Source organism: Serinus canaria, chromosome 2 (assembly GCF_022539315.1).
Source record: "Serinus canaria isolate serCan28SL12 chromosome 2, serCan2020, whole genome shotgun sequence".
In the NCBI taxonomy this organism is placed as follows: domain Eukaryota; kingdom Metazoa; phylum Chordata; class Aves; order Passeriformes; family Fringillidae; genus Serinus; species Serinus canaria.
This window is the reverse complement of record NC_066315.1, coordinates 118,431,553-118,446,288: the sequence shown is the minus strand read 5'-3', so window position 1 is coordinate 118,446,288 and position 14,736 is coordinate 118,431,553. Positions and strand designations below refer to the sequence as shown.

The window sequence follows — 14,736 nt, the reverse complement described above, 5'->3', positions numbered from 1 at the left end:
CAGTACCTGGGTGCAGTAAAAAATTGCCGGGATGCAGACGTGTTCAGAACATCTGTAGGAGGAGCCCTGGGAGAAGGAGAAAGCAGAAGGCTTGTCAGTCAGAGACCTCAGTACTGTGCTTCAAAGTCTCCAGAACTGCTTGTTACAGCTTCTTTCTCTGTCCTGAAAGAAAAGATTAGAAAAAAATTGCATTCTCCACGACTCCCCTACTTTATTTAATACCATACCTATGCAGGGGGTGGATGGCACCTTGGCTGCTAGAGAAAAAGAACATGTATCTCACATCATCAGACACAGGTGCTTTTCCAATATCTATAGTCAGATTTATAGTGAGATTCTGAGAACAAGCATTAATTCCAGCATGTGACACCTGGCAAGCACAGATGCTGTTTTAGGTTAACCCACCTGCATGAGAGACTAAACCCTTAAAAAGCAGAGGGGAGAGCATGGCTGTCATTTGCAATCTGCATGGGATCACTGTGTGAAAAGTCATCTTCCCACTGACAAGAAGGCTCATATTAAATGACGGTCCATATGATCTTACCCAGCATTGTGAAAGAGCACAACCGCCCCTCAATCAATCAACGACAGAGCCGAGCGCCTCATCCATAATGCACAGTAGCTCCGCCACAGCCTCGTCCTTGATACTCTGCTTCCAGACTTGTCTCAGTGCCTTATCAGAGCCCCCTCTCTGTGCCTGTCAGTCAAACAGCCTTGCTTTTGTAAGACCTGCTGCAAGCACAGAGGCTTGGCTTTGCTGCAGCACATTTAAACCAGTGACTGAAAATGACTGATTGGTCTGGAGAGGAAGGAGTAGCCACTTACGCTTTGACATTTTTGGCATTACTGACTGAAGCTCTGCAAAACGCGTCTGTAACACAAGGGAAGGGAGGGAATATCTGGGGGCAAAAAGGAAGGGGGTGGGAAAGAAACCACGGAGTCATGCCTGTTCCCTCCAGGGTATTGACCTGCCACATACGTTTCTTCTGGTTTTATTCTGGGACTGTGGGTAAAAGCACGGTGATATCGGTCAATTAAAAGAAACTCACAAAACCACCCAAGCCCAAGAACAATCAAGAAGTTTGCCTAAGGGGAAGACCGCAAGGGAACCGCCTTATATAATTAGACAGGAGCATAAATCATGAGATCTCTGCACCCACACCTGAGACTTCAGACATGCAACATGAGCCACAAACAGATTAATAAACAGAAATAATGAGAGCGACACAGAAGACAAAAGGGGCCTCCAATCACTCACCTAAAAATGCGTTAATAGGGAGATGCTCTAAATTTCAGGGGAAGAAGCCACAGCAGAGCGAGGGGATGGGACTTGGTGCTGGACTGCTAGAAAAAGGATCATGTTCTTGTTTCCACATACACCTTTTATTTTAAGCTTCGCAAGCTAAACAGTTTCATGCTCCTCACTCTGGCAGGCTGTAATTGCACCAGAAGAGTGTGAACATCTTTAAAAGGAAAACCCAAGTGTCTGTGGCAGAGAAATCTTGTCTTTCATTGTCTCTGCACCAACCAACACTCCAGCCTTCCACTAACGTTGCTGTCCTGCAAAGTCAATACAGGGGTTCGCCACTGAACAGCAAGTGCTATTTCAGTGATTACACAACATTCAGATAAGTAACTGGAAGTCTGTAATTAGCCTGGATGGACTTTTAAAAATTGTTCTATTTCCATGTGTACGTTCTTAAGTCACATGAAATCTGACAAGAGCCCAAAAGACCAGGGTTACCAGGGAAGTCAGCTTTCTTCTGACAGACACCAGATACATGCTCTTGGTGCAAAATCAGAAATTCAATGTCTCTAGATGTCTGATCTTTAAATAGCAAAACTTTTACTCACATCACAAAGCACGAAAGGCTGTATGAAGTGAGACTCAATGTTTAGTTTCTTACCTCAGTTGTACAGCAAACTTTTTCAGACAATGTTGACCCAGAAAGGGCAGTCATCCTGACTGCACTGAGCAAACATTGGCACCAACGTGTTTGAATAATCCCTCACCATACGAAACTGCAAGTTCCTGACAATTACACCTCAGGGCTAATAAAATTTACGCTAATCCAAATGGACATTAACAAGTATTCTTCATTTCAATTTGTCTGCTCTGTATTAGTATTTTAAAAAAATCCCTTTCCTCTAGCATGTTTGAGGTACCTTAGGCAGGTCTTTGCTAGAAATAAGAGTATGAAAGTTTCTCTTCCTGCTCTAACTTTTTTATTCTGGATGGATAAAGGAAAATATCAGGACAGATCTATACATATGAAATTAATTATACAAGTTTCATTGAATGGTTCTTATACAAGAGCACAGTAATGCCATGTTTTGTTGCTCATCTTTCAGTTTTGTGTATGGCAAATCTTTATTAAAAGGTAATCATTGACAACTAGTCCTTTTACAGTCTGTTTCCCAGTCCTAGAAGGAGATGAAGTAAAGAAAACTGTCAAAATACAGGGTTAATAGGGAAGACAAGGCTGCAGTGTTTGTGTTGGATACTGGCTGGTAGCATATAAGTACCCCTGTAGATACTGTAATTTGTCTCAAGAAGCAGACAAAAACAGGAGAAATTCTAAAATAGAATAGGACCTTTTCAAAGTTACATGAGGAAGCAGACTGTAATTTTTCCGTGTTAAGAAATCAAGATGGTACTGGAAAATGCTTTTTTTTTTTTTTTTTCCTAGCCAAATAAATAAGTATTTCTACATGGGAATTTTACAGTATATTTTTCATATAGAAGATACCTATGATAACCAAATTGTAGTTAGTAAATAAATTAAACCAGAAGAATACAAAGGAACTATTTTTTTTCCTGCAGGAGTGGAAATGCATAGTTTTCAATCACCTTTCAAGGAATAAAATCTGTAAACTTGCATCTTTAGTTGTGCCTATGCAGCTAGTATTAGAAAATGCAGTTCAGGGACTTATTGGCATGTAGAATTAATTACCCATGAAGCTTGAATTACACTGGCTGAGCACTGTAAAGAAAGACTACAGTGCCACTTTGTGTGGTGTGGCATAAAAAAGTATGAGGACTATTTTTTAAGGTCTCGTAAGAGAGTATCTTTCAGTGGTTTAGAAGAAAAGCAAAAGGCAGAGAAGTATCTTTTGAAAGTTTGTAGACTTGTTACTCATTTTGATCCAGAACTGTTCAAGATTTTTCACATCATTAACCGAAAGTGCTTAGTTTGGAACACAGCAAAAGGCTGCAAGTATTCAAAAAAAGCATTTCCACTTTGTTCTTATGCTCACAGTTTCACTCAGTTCACTTAAAATGCCATTTTGTGTTTGGCCAACAAAATCTGTCCAGAGTCATGCACTTTGTTTATGAAACAGGGCACTGAGTATGCACATGAATCGGCCATCATAAGTTTTAAAGATATATGAACTTATTAATATTTAATAATCTACAAATGTGTCTTCCACATATCATTGCACAGGGAATTTGGCTTATATGAACACATTTCATTTCATTTCATTTCATTTCATTTCATTTCATCTGACATCAAATGTGGGGACAGTGAGTAATGATACCGGACATATGTCCACCTCCAGTACCTTGTGCTGTGCAGTGTCCCACATCAGTAATTCATGACCAAAGGGCAAACAACTTTGTTTTCTCTGCATTAGTGTTTTCTTTTGAGCATGAACATTGGGGCATTATATTATACAAAGTCATAGGTTAAGGCCACTGTGCCAGTGGTGTTTCCTTTGAAACAAAAATGGATCAGACAATAAAGGAAAGAGTGGTAATAATAACAATAATACTAGTAATAATGTGGACTGTAACTGTGGAGCTTAAGAATCACAGAATCATTAGGGTTGGAAGGGAACTCTGGAGATCATCTAGTCCAAACCTCCTGCCACGGCAGCATAGCCCTCAGGTGTATCAGTCACTACCCCCAGGTTTGTACCATCAACAAACATGAGAATGAGAATTCTGGCTTCTCTTCCCCAGATATAAGCAGTAAATGTAAGTATGTCCAGTGAATTGAGAATGTAAGATATCACAGGCCTCTTAAATCAATAAACTTCCAGTGCAGCACCTATTTGTTTTGTGTTCCTCTTTACTATCCAGTATCCTACAGATTTTATCTCTGTAGTTAGATTTCCCTGGCTCCATAAATTGACACAGTTCTATATAATGAAGATATAGTCCACAAATAAATGTTTTGCAACTCAGGACATTTTAAAAATTCTCTGAAAAGTCAAGGAAATTACACAAAAATACATCAAATGCATGGAAAAGAAGCAGAAGGCCTTGTCATTGCAAGTGTTCAGTTGTGTCATTTTCATGCAAACTATAATCTTGGATTTTTTTTTTTCTAATAGATTTTTCTGATAAATAAATGAATAAAACCTCTCAAAGAAACAAATCCTTGGATATAAATCACCACAAGAAAATGAGCTTTCTTCACCTCAAGCAGAAGATCATCTTCCTATCTATCTTACCTCTGACCTGCTGACTTGACAGTTTTGGCTTTAATGAGCTTTTTTTTACAGGAATATGATCCCAGTGTTCTCTTTTTTCTTAAAATCTGACTTTCAATTAAAAAAAAAAGAGAAAGGAAAAGGACAACTAGAGAAACTCTCTTAATTCAGGATTTGGACTCTGCTGTTGTCAGTGTTTTGTAATTTAAAACATGACCTTGGAGATTGGTCACATTGCTGGGCGCCTGCTCAGCATAATTTCAAAAACCTGCCAGTCTGCCTGCACTGCCAGAAACCACTGTCAGTGGCATCATGTAAACTGGAGGTGGCTTCCTCCATCCATCCATGACCCTACAAATGTCAGATTCAGGGTTTACACCTACCATTGTAAGTTGTATGGTTTAAATTGAGATGACTCCACCTTTCATTGCTGCTGTATTTGAGAACATTTTGCATACATGGAAACTCTAGGGTGAAAGAAGGTGAAGGGGGTTTCCTGAGACACACACATCCAACTTCTGTGAATTTTTGATGTTTGTGTCACAGGGTGGATGGACCTCTCCAAGTCTCACGTGGTCTACGCTGTGAATCATAACAAGTGTGTGGTTTGAGACTCAACAAAATTAGCAACTTCATAAGACTAGTAATTGCATGAAGATTGTGCAGATAGATTGAAACTACATAATAAAGGGTCAGGGAGGGAAGATGTTCAGCTGCACCCAGCAACCTAGTAGTTCAGAGGTCTTAAATCTCTCCCTTAAATCATATTGCCTTGACGACTAGAGGGCAACAACAATAGCAACTCTCACTTTCACTAATACAGTGAAGCACTTCAGTGGAAAAAGCTGCTGACAGATGACTGTTTTAAGTTTAGCAATGTTAAAGCTCTTCTCACATCTTACTCTTCTATCTCATATTTAAAGGCAAACACTGCAATCTCAGACTACCAGGCACGACCGTGTAAATCTGCAGGTCAGTTTCCTGTGGGAATATTGAGCCTGCAGCCATGGGAAACAAAATTACAGTACAGCAGAAGTCAGGAAAAAGCAAGATTTACCATTTCTTCTTAAAGGTTAATCCCCTAATCTAGGTTGTAAAGTACAGGATTTACAGTTAACACAAAGAATGTAATTCCTATCAGGGTCTAATCTAATCACTATCTATTGGATTTCCAACACACTTAACTAATCAATCAGATATCTTCTCCCCTTTCAAATGTAATCTGTGTATTAGATGGATCCTCAGTGCCTCAGGCTAGATTAATTTAAAGTAACCATAATTTAAAGTAATTGCAGGTAGGGAGAATCATAACCTTATATTACGTTTTTACATTGTAATTTTGCAAACAGTTACCGACAGGAAAGGAAAAAGCTTGCAGTGACTTGAAAGTGTAATGCAGGCTTGCTAACCCACTTTTATAACTTTGTACAGGTTAAGGGATATTCTTAGTAGGTAGAAGTTTCCAACGCTACATCTGTTAGGGTGAAACAACAAACTCCAATAACATTTTAAAAATAAACAAGTGTAGGAGAAATGATCTACCTTTGAGAGAAGAAAAATGTGTATTTTGTTTTAATGCTGCTAATACAGCTGAACAAAACATTAAAGAAAATGAAAATTAATGTTTTAATATTAACTTCAAATCCGTGGAAGTTTAAAAATAAAATTCCCACACATTTTTCAGTAAGAAGAATGCCCACTGTTAAGTTACAAACTTCTAATAATATACAACTACCTAAATTTATTTCTCACCATCTGATTTACTTTGTCTTAGAATTTCATATTTCAACACAGCCAAGGAGTGCACTTGTCATACAAAAGAGTCTGGTATAATTGAGCCAGATGATGTGCCCCACAAGTAAAATCAGCCATTCATGAAAGCTGGTCACCAGAGGCCATTTCAAACAATGCACATTTCAAAGTAATCTAAAGTAATCCCTTTTTTCTACTGATTTGGTTTCCAGGCAGTCTTAAGCACATGTGTGCAGCAAACAGGAGGCTTATTAAAACCTCATGTTATATTGGAGGCTATAATGCCATTGCCTTGTGATTGAATTCCATGTCTGTTAGTCTTCAAAGAGAGGGAAAAAAATAAATTAAATTTATATGCTTATTACACATGAGTGTCATGATACGTGCAGTTTATTAGCACTTGCTAAATAATTAAGACTGAGAGAGATAATTAGATGTGTGCTAGGCTCCAAGCAGGCTTCTGATATCAGATTTTTTTTATCTTTAAAGGAAGTGGCTTTTCAGCTAGAAGGTAATATAATTACTAAAAGACTCCAATTATTTTTCAAATACAAAAATTAAATTCTGTATATGAGAGAATCTCAGGTATTTTTAAAATTCCATTTTAAACCCACATATTTTTGCTATAAATAGCATAATGGCCCACTTGCTCACTTCAGCAATGTGGGGCATTATGAAAATATACTACACAACAACACACTGACAATTCAGTAACTAGTCTTGGGAGATCATATCACAGAGGTGAACCACAGCCACACAGTTTGCACATGTCTTTAAATTCCTCTTTAAGTTTACTGGCTTTAGAAACCATGCAAGACCATGGCCTTCCACATCTCCTCTGGAGAGAAAACTCTTCATTTAAAAGGTTTCCTTTCTAGGCCTGTTGACTTCTCCCCAAATGTCTGCTGTCACAGGGAGGAGCTAGGGTAGGTGCTGCCTTCATGGGGGTGGGTGGTCTGGAGCGTGAGCTGAGCCTGACCCATAGCTGCTCTGGCCACTCTCCTTGCTGGCTGTCCAGGGGAGGCAACAGCAGCTCATGGGCACCAGAGGAGTTTCTGTAAGGACTGAAGGGAAAGGAATTGCTTGTATGAATCTACATAAGTGCATGTTTGTAAACAGGGAACATCACCTGTGTTTCTAGGAGAGGAACCCAAATATATATTTAGTTGTATTGTCAGAGGATGGACTACACAGAAACACCAGAGGACTTTAAACAGGTGACATGCCCTGGATAGCCAGGGGAGTGAGGCAGTTCTGAGTGCTTTTGGAGAACTTCCTGTATTATATTACAGGGCAGAAAGTAAATTTATTTTTAGCACCAGCACTTTGTGTGTTTACATACAGTGAACGTGTTCTTGTGCATTGAGGTCCCCCACAGATTGCTGACTTTTTCTTTCACTTTCAGGTCTGGACTCCTAGCCTAATAAATTTTTTTTTCTATAATCCCATTATATTCTAATGAGTTATACTTTCAGTAAGTTCAAACTGAATTTAATAGGGCCTCTAAGATATGCACCAGTGCCTCAGGTCCTGAGTTCTGTTTTTAAAGCAAGTTATCTCCTACTATTCTACTTCTTGTCAAGCAGTTTTTCCAGTCTTGGCACAGTATAAATTCTGCCTTCACTGATATACATGTAAAAGCTCCTTGACGGGCCAAGAAATGTGTTTTCAAATAAAATCCTCCCTGACAAACCTGTACTATAGAGAAACCAGCCTACTATTAATAGTAAACAGACAGACCAAACAAAACATTCTGTTACAAAAACAAATAAACAAACAACCCCCAAAAAACCAAACCATGCTTCATATCCTGCTCCATAAAGACTAGTCAGCAAGGAAGATTCATTGACTTGAGGCATTGCTCAGAACAACACCACCCTGCCATCAACCTTACTTTTAATCTTTGTAATCAGGAAGCCCTTGGGGTTCCCCAAGCTCCATTTTCTGGTGGCACACAAGGCAGAACCCCAGCTACCAGAAACATGTGGTACTAGTGTCTGCTGTCACAGAAATCCTCCCAGTCCTCTCCCCTCCCCTCACCTCACTGTGCCACAAGAACACACCTGAGTGTGCTCAGGGAGATTTGCAGAGTGACCTGTGACTGAACCACCATGGGAAAATTCAGAAAATCATCTACACATTGTCCTGTCCTATCAGGTGGAAATGGTTTAGTACAGGAATGGCAGCAAACATGAGCAAGGAGTACAACTGATGGGTTTTACTGCCAAACCGGGTGCCTAAGACTAACTTAACCTCTGATATATGTCCTGCTGTGCAAAAGAAGTAAGTCTCTTGTATTCAACAGGACTGCTCAGCTCCTTAAAACAACTTCCTGCAGGCTCTTCATTCCTGGTGCAACAATATTTTAAGATCTATGGTATTTTTGTTTCAGAAAACATCTAAGCATCAATGGTACATGAAGAAAGCCCAAAATGTATAAAGCATCAGAATACTGGCTTTCATCTGAAAACTTGTGTCAAAAAAGCCTGAAATTAGAGTCACATTTGCCTGTTCAAGGACAGAATATACCATATACAGCTTTTTTGTCTGAGGAATGCCAATTATTCCAACCTGAATTCTGAAAATCCGTTCTCAAAAGGCTGTTTGAAAATACTCTTCAGTCTGAGATCTAAAAAACTCAAAAATGTCTTGCTGAAATTATTCTGTGAACAACTTCATCTCAGAAAACATTTTGAAGGGATAGCACATATAAATGCACCTTCATTTTCCTAGTGAAAATGCCTGGGGAAACATATTCTTCATCTTTCAAGTACACATACAGGTATTTCAATTTCACAGTACTGGCTTCTGTAGATGAGAGAACAGTTTTAAAGTATAGAAGATGAAGCTGAATATATTGAAGCAAACATTTTTTGTTTCCAATGCACTTCTTATTAAGCAAAGTTCCTATTTAGCATTAAAGAGACATGATTTTATACCCTTTTTTTAATAAATAGAAATAACTGTATATCTTTATATATCATTAATTTTAAGCCTGCTTAGGAGCCAAGATTCTACTCAGGTGCTCAGAACATACTGAATTATATTTTCTAGGAGTGGAGGAGCAGGCAGTCAATCTTATGTTGCACTGGACTGTGCATTATGCAAAGAGAAGGGAAGATAGGAATGGAAATTGGTAATCATTAGGCAGAAGCTTCTGAATAATGCAGCATGGATCAGGAATGTCAAGGACTAGGATGTATGGGAAATTGGTCCCAGAAAATTAGTTAGAAAGGCAAAGAACATGACCATAGCATTTTTCTTCATTTTGTGTAGGAAGGAATTTAAGAGGCATCTCATTTTACAGTGATTATCAAACATCAATGTTTGCTTTACTGGATGGTTGGGGGTTTTTTCCCTAAATGTAGATAAACTGTTCTTATATGAAAGGTGTCTCATAAACTGTGTCAATGACCCAATTCAGGAATGTTTAGACCCATAGAGAATCCACTCCTCTGTCCTTTGCAGGCTCAGCTGTGAGGTCAGACCAGGCTGCTCAGGGCTTTACCAAGTGATGTTTGAAAACCCCAGGGGAGGACACTGCCCAGATGCTCTGGGGCCCTATTCCACTGCTTAACTCTTCTGAGGGTGAAATTTGTTTTTCTTTAGACCCAGTCTGAATGTCTTGTATTTCAAGTTATGTCCATTGCCTTCTTGCCTTGTCCTCCTGCCATGGATGACTGTCAAGAATGAGGCTCTGTCTTATCAGTGACCTCTTTATTGTTGGACCCCCCAAAAGCTTCTCTCTCTCCAGGCTAACAACACTTCTCCTCCAACTTCTTCACGTGAGACAAGGACTGCAGCCCCCAAGCACCTTGATGGCCATCTGCCAAACTCACTCTGGTTTATTGAGGTCTTTCCCATATTGGCAACCTGGAGCTGGATATTCTATTTAAGACAATCCTAGAATTTAGTATACAGTAGCATCAAGGAGCAACATCTGTGTCTGCCATTGCCCACAAGTCTGAGACCCTTTCTATTGGCTTTCTGTTCCACCTATTTCATCACTGTACACAGTTTATAAGAAATTCCTGTTATTTGTCCCCCTGTTTAGAATTCTTAAAAGCTGAAGGCTAAATTTTGTTTCTCAGTCAAAGGAACTAGCCAAAATTTCAGGTTTTATCCTTGTCCTTTGAAATGGGGAAAAGTCCTCAAATTATTTCTGTGGTCATTTCTTCACCAGAAATAAAAATTTAAAATATTTTCTGGTGCTTTCATTTCTCTTCTTAATAAAAAGGTTAAAGCAGCTGGGACTTGGAAAGAAAGTACAACTTTAAGTATGAGAAGAGAGAGATTTGAAATACCCAGGCCCCATGTAAACGTAAAGAGCACAGTTGGAATGAAACAAATGATCTCACTGGTTTCTGATGAGCTGGGTGGTGTAAATGTTTCACACTAACCACACTGCATGCTCATAATACAGGAGCTAATTCATCTGCCATGAATACATTCCTGTATATGTTGTCCTTTAAAATAAACAAGCAAAAATGAGTAATTTATTGAGTTAAACGAATAGTTTTCCAGAGGGACCCCTTATGTCCCATATGACTGATTTTAAAGTCTAAATGAAGGCAGCTTAAATGCTACATCCTCTGTCTCACTATGTGAAACAGACACTGCTTTAAAATATGGAATTTCAATTTTTAACACTGTCAACAAGTTCCAATTGTTCCTTAAAATATAATTTGGACTGCTCATTCATTTCTTGGAAGACTGCAAAACTCTAAACACAGGGCTGCAGATGGTGAATCATGACAATTTTCCAAAGTCTCTATTGCATTGCATTTGCAAAATATGTTTATTTCTAGATTTTAATTTAAGAAATCTTGATGGAAAATTTGTAACGACAATAAAGCAGTTTTATAGGAAAAGTCTCTTAAAAAAGAAGTAAAATCATAACCAGCTCTGCATGTATTTAATTTTACAAATCATTTTTATACTTCAAAATCTTAAAATTTATCAAAAAATGTACTATTTGTGAGATGTCATTATGATCTGTTAACTAAACAATGATTAATGTGTTTCCCAGAGTTTTTCTACCCTAGAAATGAAGTTATTAACTTGCATTTGTTCTCATAGAATCTTCCCAAAAGTACAGGTTACTCATGGAAGCAAGCTCTGATCATAAGGTTTTACTAGTAGCTAGTCTGAGACTCAGGATCACAGGTTTCTTAGATTAATACAGACTGCAAATAAATTCCTTCTAAAATTAAAGATGCTTTCCATGGCTTGCAGTGAAAAGCAAACAACTCTTGAACAGAAATTTCAGAAAAAGTCCACAAGGAGGCTATGGCATAATCCCCACTGTTTTCTGCACAAACACTTTCCTTTGTGGCAGAAGAACTCAGAACTGAACATTAACACGGAAAAATTTCAGGACTGAAAATACTCTGTAATATGTGTTTAGTGTCCTGATTGATATCTGGAGATGGAAATTTGTGCATGAAAAAAGGATCAAAACTGCTTGGAAAACCACTTACTGTGGTGGTGATGGCATGCAGAGAGGCACTGCAAAAGAATTCTCCATTGAAGAAAAGATGGTGCCCTGATAATACAGCATCTTCATATGTTTGTTCTTTTATTCAAGTTTATAATGTGTTTTTATAAAATTCATGCCTCTCCTTAGCATCTCCTTTAAAATCAAGGTGGTTTTGAACACAGGACACACCCTAAATCCCCTCCCAACTTTGAGGATGTGGGTGACAGCGCCCAAAGAGCACAGTGCATAACCCACGCTCTGTCCCCTGCTCGCATTACCCCACCTTCTTGTTTTTCCATTTTATTGAAAGTTCCTAGAAACTTATCTTTTCCCCAGCCTGGTATAATATGGCCAGATTATAGACATTTTTAAATTTGGTCAAAAATATACCAAATATTTCAGGGTATGAAGCAGTAGAAAGAATCTGAAATGAAAATTGCATTGTGCTAAAGTATTGTATGGCACCAACTTATGTTTCCATTATCTCCTACATTTAAAAAGCTCTGTTGACCTCTGTCAGAGGCATTTATGTTAAGATTGTAATGATTTGTTAAACTCTTGCACATTTCCTTGCTTGATTTTTCTTACCAAAATAGGCCTTTATTACAATATTGAGTTACATATTCCACTTTTCACAGGGTAGAGCTGGGAAAGAGATATGACAAAATGTCTAAGTGTTGGCATCTGTTTCCTACACCTGCTAATGTAATTTTTATGTATCTGCAAATGAAATCCTCATGTCTTTCCAGCAACACCTATGGGCACATTTTCAGGACACTGCATGGGCCCTGTGGGCCATGGCCAGGAGCAGCCAGGCAGGATCTTGGCAGCCTGTCCCATCCTAGCCCACAGCCAGCAGCGGGGCGTGAGGATGGCACAGAGGCACCCCTGGCTCCCTGGGGATGAGGACAGACACAGGCCATGCTGGGAAATGCCTGGGGGGAGCCTAGGAGCCTACAAGACTGCATTCCAGGGCTGAAATGGAGTCCTGTACTGTGGGCAGATGTGGGGAACCCCAGAAGGCTGAAATGGGGTCCTGGCCATAGGCAGGGAGGCGAAGGCGCTGGAGGTAGGCACGGGCAGGCAGAGCTGGCAGTGCCTCGTGGCTGTGACACACACAGGCAGCAACAGGATCAGTTGTAAGTGGCTGAACAAGGTCTATCTGGCTGAATGAGAATCAAAACCGCTGTCTATAACTTCAGGAAAGTTTCCCTAAAAGTTGTAGTGGGCAACTGCATTTCACCAGGAAATTGTGACAGGTAACCCCATAGAATTATCTAGTGTGTGTGCAGCCATGTAAACAGCAACAACCAAGACCTGTGATACAGTAGAATGTCACAAATTTTACCAGCATGATAAAGAGGAGCCTATTTATTATAAATTACCCTATCTTTGATGGTTTAACATTCAGTTCAGCAACTATGCAAAATATATATCCATTGTTAACAGTCAAATGATAGAGGTTTTAGCTTACAGGTGAGGACACAGTGGGAAGGCCATTTTAGGAAGCAAATAGCTGTAACCAAATAGCAAAGAGCTATTGCTGATACATTTTCCTTTTAGCGTGAAATTGCTTAAAACCAAGGCAGCTGATTGACTAGTGTGAATCAGATGGATCTTCTAGACTGCGTGATGAATGTCACAAGTTAGCATCAAATACCTGCCTAAGGCTTGAAAAACTACTCCTCATGCCATCTGTTATGGAAATATCCTGTTGAATAGGACTTTTGGACAAATTTTTAATCTGTCATTCTCTGTAAATGATACACGGAATATAACACTCCCAGTATTTTTTCATGTTTTCTTACATAATGTTCATAAAAGTTATGTAAGAAACTTCATAAGAGTTCCTTGATTTACCATGCAAAGAATTAGTTAATTGATTATCACTGGTATCAACACAATAGCACTGAAACTAAAATGAAGAAGGATCAGCTTGACTAGTCTGACTTCAGACTAAGCTTTTTGCTTACTCCCAAGTGTGAGACTCAGATGGAAAACCTTTACTTTTCAACCTGAAAATAAATTTCAATAAAATTTCATGCTGTGGAAAGAAAAAAAACAAAAAGAACTGGAAGTCTTTTGTTTCCATTGGACTGTGAAATGAAAAAAACCTGAATCCTTGAAAGCTAAACTCATCCTCTGGCCATCTTTACCTTTAATGAAAGATATCATGCAGATCATACATCCCTATAGTATTAAATTACAGGAGTCAGAAGCACAAGGCCTGCCTTAAAACCCAATAATATTACGACTGAGGATGTTATACCAGACAGACTTTTCAAAACCAACACCATTCATTAATTTATTTTGGATGATGACATGTCAAGCTAGACTGGAACTAGAAATCCTTGATGAACTTGGATCCTTGATGATCATTCAGGTAAGACTCCTTGGTGATGTATTTCTGAACTCCCATTCATCAACCTTGCTTTTTAGCTAAAATTTCTTACACTTAATTCATCTCGTTACCTGTAAAATGATCACACACTATTCAGGAATTATTAAGAGAAATGATAAGCTGACAATGCTCTATTTGAGTCAATGCTCAAAGTAAAAGCATAATTTCACTTACTGCTCCATACTGAAATAATGTGAGACAGACTGTGTGTCCTGGCTTCTTCTGGGATAGAGTTAGTTTTCTTCCTAGTAGCTGGTATAGTGTCACATCTTGGGATTAGTCCAGAACAATGCAGAGAGCACATTGCATGTTTTCAGTTGTTGCTAAGTAATGTTGATACTAAGTCAGGGGTTTTTCAGCTTCTCATGCTGAAGACAGTGAGAAGGCTGGAGGGGCACAAGAAGTTGGGAGGGGATGCAGCCTGGACAGCTGATCTGAATTGATCCAAGGAATTTTCCATAACATATGGCATCCTGCTCAGTTCATAAACTGGGGAAAAGCTGGCTGGAAGCTGCTGCTTGGTAACTGGCTGGATACTGGTCACTGAGTAGCGAGCAGTTGCATTGTCCATCACTTTTTTGTGTATTCTAATTCTATGAGTGTTAGTAGCATTATTATCCTTCTTTAGAGAGTCATTAACTCTCTTTATCTCAAACCACAGGTTTTC

At 38.9% G+C, this 14,736-nt stretch overlaps 1 protein-coding gene across 4 annotated transcripts in view; it reads right to left on the bottom strand.

Annotated features, from left to right (window-relative positions):
* SULF1 (sulfatase 1) overlaps positions 1–14,736 on the bottom strand; it is a 119,763-nt gene that overhangs the window by 62,120 nt on the left and 42,907 nt on the right. For 2 of the 4 annotated variants that reach the window (XM_030235402.2, XM_018910954.3), the window contains one exon: positions 7–162. The gene's annotated coding sequence lies outside the window, so the exon portion shown is untranslated. The remainder of the gene's footprint in view (positions 1–6; positions 163–14,736) is intronic. The other 2 variants (XM_050970758.1, XM_018910950.3) reach the window with 1 other exon arrangement.